Source organism: Hylobates moloch, unplaced genomic scaffold (genome assembly GCF_009828535.3).
Source record: "Hylobates moloch isolate HMO894 unplaced genomic scaffold, HMol_V3 SCAFFOLD_12, whole genome shotgun sequence".
Lineage (NCBI taxonomy): Eukaryota > Metazoa > Chordata > Mammalia > Primates > Hylobatidae > Hylobates > Hylobates moloch.
The window spans coordinates 61020677-61028276 of NW_026652287.1; positions in this window are offsets into that span (position 1 = coordinate 61020677).

A 7600-nucleotide genomic window follows, 5' to 3' on the forward strand; every position below is an offset into this window, starting at 1 on the left:
CTGTCCTCCCACCTCACCCTCCCAAATAGCTTGGACTAAAGGTGTGCACCACTGCACTCAACTAATTTTTTGTAGAGACAGAGTCGGGCTATGTTGCCCAGGCTGGTCTCAAACTCCTGGCCTCAAGTGATCCTCCCACCTAGGCCTCCCAAAGTACTGGGACTACAGGCATAAGCTACCATGCTCAGTCTAAAATCAATATTCTTTATTTTTTTCTATAATTTCACTGCAAAATAAAATCTGTATGCTTGAGTAGCCACACAGGTGTAAATGACAGAATGTTAAGTGGCCTTTACTTCTTTTGATCAACAAGTAAGAAAATGCTTGGTCCTTGGTCCCAGGATGACATCTGCCTGAGCTGTGCTGCCAAATCCTGCCTGTGGTCCAGAGAGAGCTCTGTCCCATTCTTGGGTAAGTTAGGCTGTAAAAACAGATGCATTTAACTTTCTTTTCTTTCTTTCTTTCTTTTTTTTTTTTTTTGAGGTGGAAGTCACCGTTGTTGCCCAGGCTGGAGTGCAATGGCGTGATCTGGGCTCACTGCAACCTCTGCCTCCTGGGTTCAAGCAATTCTCCTGCCTCAGCCTCCCGAGTAGCTGGGATTACAGGCGACTGCCACCATGCCCAGCTAATTTTTGTATTTTTGGTAGAGATGGGGTTTCACTATGTTGGCCAGGTTGGTCTTGAACTCCTGAACTCAGGTGATCTGCCCACCTTGGCCTCCCAAAGTGCTGGGATTACAGGCATGCGCCACCTCGCCGGGCCACATTTAACTTTCTAAAGGTAATTTGCAATAAATTCCAGAGACTTTGGCTGAAAACTGACAAGGATTTTTTTTTAATTCTTTTTTACCCCAGAAGTGAGAACGGGGTGACCAGGGGAAAGGAATTGGCCATTTTTCACATGGGCAGCTTGGAGGACCAAGGGGCAGAGGTGGTAGCAGAAGGGGTGCTGTCAGGACACCCAGACTTAAGAGTCACTCTCTCCCCAACCCCCCACTACTCCTCAGGAGGACTAAGAGATTCTAGCAGCTCAGATAGGGCAAATGTGGGATCTGTGTTTGTGTCTGTGATCATGCTTTTAAAAGACCCACAAAGTCTTAAGCTGACTAAACGTTTTGCAATTACTTTTTTCTTTTTTTTTTTCTTTCTTTCTTTCTTTTTTTTTTGAAGATACTGGGTCTCTCTGTTACCGAGGCTAGAGTACAGTGGCACAATCATAGCTCACTGAAGCCTCAAACTCTTGGGCTTGAGAGATCCTCCTGTCTCAGCCTCCTGCCTGGGACTACAGGCATGCACCATCACACCCTGCAAATTTTTAAAATATTTTTATTTTTTAGTTCTTGTACAAATGGAGCCTTCACTATGTTGCCCAGGCTGGTCTCAAACTCCTGGGCTCAAGCAGTCCTCCCACTTCAGCCTCCCAAAACCCTGAGATTTATAGGCGTGAACCACCACGCTTAGCTGACGATTACTAATAACAAGAACCTCTTGCTTCACCCAGTGTGGGTGAATCTGAATAGGGGCCACTTCAAATTCTTTTGCGCCTGGTTGCCCAGAGTACCTTCAAAAATGACATAGAACGTTTTTAAGCCACTCCTCCTACATATGGAGTCTCTTGTTACCTTCCCCAGAGTCTCATCTCTCTCTGGCGAGAGAAGGCTGGGACATTTCATAACCCTGTGTTGGAAAATATACTTAGGCCAGCACAGTGGCTGAAGCCTGTAATCTCAGCACTTTGTGAAGCTGAGGCAGGTGGATCACCTGAGGCCAGGAGTTCCAGACCAGCCTGGCCAACATAGCAAAACCCGATCTCTACTAAAAAATATAAAAATTAGCCGGGCATGGTGGCACATGCCTGTAGTCCCAGCTACTCAGGAGGTTAAGGCAAGAGAGTCGCTTGAATGCGGGAGGTGGAGGTTGCAACGAGCAAGATTGTACCACTGCACTCCAGCCTGGGCAACAGAGCAAGACTCTGTCTCAAAAAAAAAAAAAGAAAAAGTGTATCTAAAAATGAAGTCCTAAAGTTATTCTACTGTTTCTAAGACTGGGAACCTCTGTTCTTATCAAGGTATTTTGGGTTATGAATTTTTTTTTAAAAAATGGTTTAGCAGAACCTATTGTTGAAACAACCCATCAGATGTGTGTTTCACTGAAGGCAGTGGGAAAAACAAGGTTTTTCTTTTTTTTTTGAGACGGAGTCTTGCTCTGTCGCCCAGGCTGGAGTGCAGTGGCGCAATCTCGGGGTTCCACCGTGGTCTCGATCTCCTGACCTCATGATCCGCCCGCCTCGGCCTCCCAAAGTGCTGGGATTACAAGCGTGAGCCACCGCGCCCGGCCTTTTTTTTTTTTTTTTTGAGACAGGATCTCAATCTGTCACCCAGGCTGGAGTGCAGTGGTACAATTGTAGCTCATTGCAACTTTAAACTCCTGGGCCCAAGCGATCCTCCTTCCTCAGCCTCCTGAATTGCTGGGACTACAGGCTTGCACCACCATGCCTGGCAGGATAAACAATTTTTGTTGTTGTCACTCTTTCCACCCACTTGACTTATCTTTGGGTATTTAATATGTGGATCAGATGTGTACTTGATTCTGAAGGTCTTCTCACTGAAATTAGTGATAAAATGTTGCAAAAAAAAAAAAGCTGAATTACAATAAATATACTCGCCCTGTTGGACCTATTAATGTAAACAGCTCTTTGAGTTTGAAAATTTTAAATGTTAGGGGTATTTGGTATTATTTGGAGTTATAACATTGCCTAATAGAACTTCTGCTATACGACAAGCAAAATCACTTTCTGCCTTGTGCAATAGGCTGCTCTCTAACTGGTATCTCTGCTCTCATTTTTACATATAATGCAAGAGATTGCTTTCTAATAGAAGCCTGATTAAATTGAGATGTTTGATGCATAAGTCATTAATTTTCTGTGAACATTTAGTATGACCTTAAACCATGATACAAGTGTAGGAAAAAAAAAATTCAAACTGTGTTAGCTGACACTGAAAAGACAAAAACTTGGAATGTCAAGGCTTTTATCATGGAAACTTTGATTTCAGAAGAATGTGATCTGGGCTTTTGTTATTAGTAAAAATAATATTAGTAGGAGAAAAAAATGCCTGGCAAATTATTTTTATGTGTTCTAAGAACATATTTTTTTTTCTTTTTCTTTTCTTTTCTTTTTTTTTTTTTTTTGAGACAAGGTCTGGCTCTATCTCCAGGCTGGAGTGCAGTGGCACAACCTTGAGTCACTGCAGCCTCCACTTCCTGGGCTTAAGCGATCCTCCCGCCTCAACCTCCCAAGTAGCTGGGATTACAGGCTCCCAGCTAATTTTTTTTTTTTTTTGTAGAGATGGGGTTTCACCATGTTGCCCAGGCTTGTCTTGAACATCTGAGCTCAAGCAATCCACTAGCCTCGGCCTCCCAAAGTGCTGGGATAACCAGCAGGAGCCACCACGCCTAGCTGCTTTTTTTTTTTTTTTTTTTTGAGACAGAGTCTTGCTCTGTCACCCAGGCTGGAATACAGTGGCAAGATCATGACTCGGTGCAGCCTTGAATTCCTGGGCTCCAGTGATTCTTCCACTTTAATCTCTCGAGTAGCTGGCACTACAGGTGCATGCCACCACACCCAGCTAATTTATTTTTAAAATTTTGTGTAGATACGGGGTTCTCTATGTTGCCCAGGCTATCTTGAACTCCCGGGTTCAAGTGATCCTGCCAGCTCTGTCTCCCAAAGTGCTGGGATTACAGGCATGAACTATTTTGCCCAAGCTAAGAATGTGTGCTTTTAAATCCCACAAGGAAAAAAATATTTTTGGTAAATAAAATTAAAGCATAAATATCATGATTTACCTGATGTTTACCATAAGCAACATAAAAGATACGTGATACTGAATGACTAAAAAGTAGTTTTAGTTAAAGAGAGTTCTAGTTTCCGTGAGGACTCTGACAATGCTGCATTTTATTTTACTTTTTAATGTGCACATTGGTACATGTTTAACTACTCTACTCCTTTTCAAAATGTACTTCTCTGTTCTGCAATGAATGCTTTTTAAGGGTGCGAGCCCCAGGGCGTGAAATGAATGTGGTAGAACCGGCCTCTATATTTCTTTTGGGTGTGTCTCCTCCTGCAAGGCCTGGCCAGCTGCGATGGGCAGAGGACACTGCCTCTCTCTCCAAGTACCTCAATAAGTCATTGACCTACTTGTGCCTCATGTCTTTCATTTGCAAAATGAGGGTCCTACCTGATTAACTCAAAGATTCCCCTTCTAGAGCTTAAAACATTGAACAAAATGCAGTTAAACAAGAAAAGGCTATGTTTGTTGGTTTTGTTTTGTCTTTTTTGGTGTAGTTGGTTGGTTTTTGTGTATAATGGAATGGAATCATATCATTTGCTGGTTATTGTCTAATATTAGTTTCAAAAACTAATAAAAATACTTTAAAACTTCAAATTAATTTTCAAAATCAGAATTAACTAAGCATATCATGCTTTCAGTGCACATCAGAATTAGTGGATGGGCTTAAAAGCAAATGTGTGTAAATGCTACTTATTGGTAGTATTTAAATTAGATTAGGAATTTAAATTCAGGCTCTAAGTCGGAGTCTAAGAAAGCCCACTGATCATTAAAACCGTCTGTTTTACCCAGCAATTCAGGCCACCTGAACATTGGAGTCTGGGAAACAGTAGATAGGAAGCTCTGTCATTTGTCTTGGAGGCTGGGAGAATCCTATCCCATAAGTAGTTTGGTAGCCTCAGAACTGCATGAGCTGCTTTACCACTGGGAAACACGAGCACAGCCTAGCTTGATTTTGTATGTGGCATCAGATCTAAGGTGGATGGAATTCAGGACTTCCTGTCTACGCTTTGATTTTGTTTTATTTTTAGAAATTTTTTATTTTGTTTTATTCATTCATTCATTCATCTTCAGAGACGTGGTCTGCCTCTGTTGCCCAGGATGGAGTGCATGGTGTGATCATAGGTCACTGCAGTGTTGAGCTCCCAGGCTCAAGCAATCCTCCTGCCTCAGCCTCCTTAGTAGCTGGGACTATAGGCCCATGCCCTAACATGCCCAGCTTTGTCTACTTTTTGAATGATGTCTCAAACTAGAAGGTCTATTAATTTAAAAAATTAAGGATAGCATGCCATAATTAAAAATAATAACAGTGGGAAAAGGCACCTTCCAATGATTCAGACATCAACTTGTGATTTAAAAAAACGAAAAATAAATAATAGGAAAAAAGGGAAAAAAATTAAATAAAAATAAAATTAAAAAAAAAAAACAGGGCCTTGCTATGTAGTCCAAGCTGGTCTCGAACTCCTGGCCTCACGTGATCCTCCACCATGACCTCTCAAAGTGCTGGGATTACAGGTATGAGCCACTGTGCCCAGCCTCAACTTGTGATTTTTTTTTTTTTTTTTTTTTTGAGACAGAGTCTAACACTATCACCCAGGCTGGAGTGCAGTAGTGAAATCGTGGCTCACTGCAACCTCCACCTCCTGGGTTCAAGGATGAGCCACCACACCTGGCCTCTTTTTTTTTCCTTTGAGATGGAGTTTCATTCTTGTTTCCCAGGCTGGAGTGCAATGGCGTGATCTCGGCTCACTGCAATCTCTGCCTCCCGAGTTCCAGCAATTCTCCTGCCTCCACTTCCCAAGTAGCTGGGATTACAGGCACCTGCCACCACGCCCAGCTAATTTTTTTGTGTTTTTAGTAGAAATGGAGTTTCACCATGTTGGCCAGGCTGGTCTCAAGCTCCTGACCTCAGGTTATCCATCCGCCTCAGCCTCCCAGAGTGTTGGGATTACAGGCGTAAGCCACTGCACCTGGTCTTTTAAAAATATATATATTCTTAATTTTTGATATTTGAGTGGGAGTGAACATCCTGATCAATGTATTTACCCTTCACAGATTTCATTACATAAGAAGATGTTCAGGATTATAAATCTCCAAGTGCTTTTCTGCAATGTGATTTTTTTTTTCTGAGACAGTCTCACTCCCGTTGCCCACACTGAAGTGCGGTGGCACAGTCAGGCCTTACTACAGCCTCTACTTCCTGGGCTTAGGTGATCCTCCTACTTCAACCTCCTAAGTAGCTGGGACTACACATGTGGTGCCACCATGCCCAGCTAATTTTTGTATTTCTAGTAGAGACAGGGTCTCACTATGTTGCCCAGGCTGTTCTCAAACTCCTGGGCTCAAGCAATCTGCCTGCCTTATTTTAAGGCTTATAAGACCAATGTAAATAAGCCAAATAAGAGTTCCTGTTGTCAAAAGGATTTAAAGAGTACTTCTGGCCGGGTGCAGTGGCTCACGCCTGTAATTCCCAGCACGTTGGGAGGCTGAGGCAGGCAGATCACTTGAGGTCAGCAGTTTGAGACCAGCCTGGCCAACATAGTGAAACCCCATCTCTACTAAAGATACAAAAATAAGCCGGGCGTGGTGGCATGCGTCTATAATTCCAGCTACTTGGGAGGCTGAGGCAGGAGAATCACTTGAAGCCAGGAGACAGAGGTTACAGTGAGTCGAGATCACACCACATCACAGAGTGAGACTCTGTTTCAAAAATACATATATTTAAAGAGTACTTTTAATATGCTAGTACCAGAAAGCAAAGTTGAGTGTCCCCTGCTTGTATGTATGTATTAGGCATATGGAAACATCTACAAGGAAGTAAAGAAATAAAAATATTATTAATATATATTAATATTTAACAAAGTGGTAGGATTATGAATGGTGTTTTTCAGTATTTTTCCTGAATAAGATTATATTGTTTTTACAATAAAATTTTGAATAATTTTGTCATCTAGAAAATATTATTCTGTTGTTTAAATTGGAACCCCAGCTACTTGGGAGGCTGAGGCAGGAGAATCACTTGAACCTGGGAGGCAGAGCTTGCAGTGAGTTGAGATCATGCCACTGCACTCCAGCCTGGGCGACAGAGCAAAACTCCATCTCAAAAACAAACAAAACAAAAGTAAATACAGGCCAGTTGTGGTGGCTCACACCTATAATCCCAGCACTTTGGGAGGCTGAGGCAGATGGATTACCTGAGGTCAGGAGTTTGAGATCAGCCTGGCCAACACGGTGAAACCCCATCTCTACTAAAAATACAAAAATTAACCCGGTGTGGTGGTACACGCCTGTAGTCCCACCTACTAGGGAGGCTGAGGGACAAGAATCACTTGAACCAGGGAGGCGGAGGTTGCAGTGAGCTGAGATTGCACCACTGCACTCCAGCCTGAGCGACAGAGTGAGACTCTGTCTAAAAAAAAAAAAAGTAAATACAGTTAAATTCACTCTAAAGGTGTGCAATAATGTACCAATAATGTAAACACTACTACAGCCAAGAAGATATAGAACATTTCCATCATCCCTAAAAAGCTCCCCCGTGTCACTTTGTAGTTCTCATCCAAAACACCATGGGATATCGGTTTGTAAAGGTCTCTCTCTTCAAAGAGGGAAAGGGCAGGTTGGGTTTTATGCATCCCAGGGTCTGTATTACACAAGAAAGTCATATTCAGCAGGTTTTGGGGGAAAGCTGTACATATTTATGGGGGGGGGGGGTTGACCAAGTGTGCAATGGGTAAACATATAGGTAACATACAT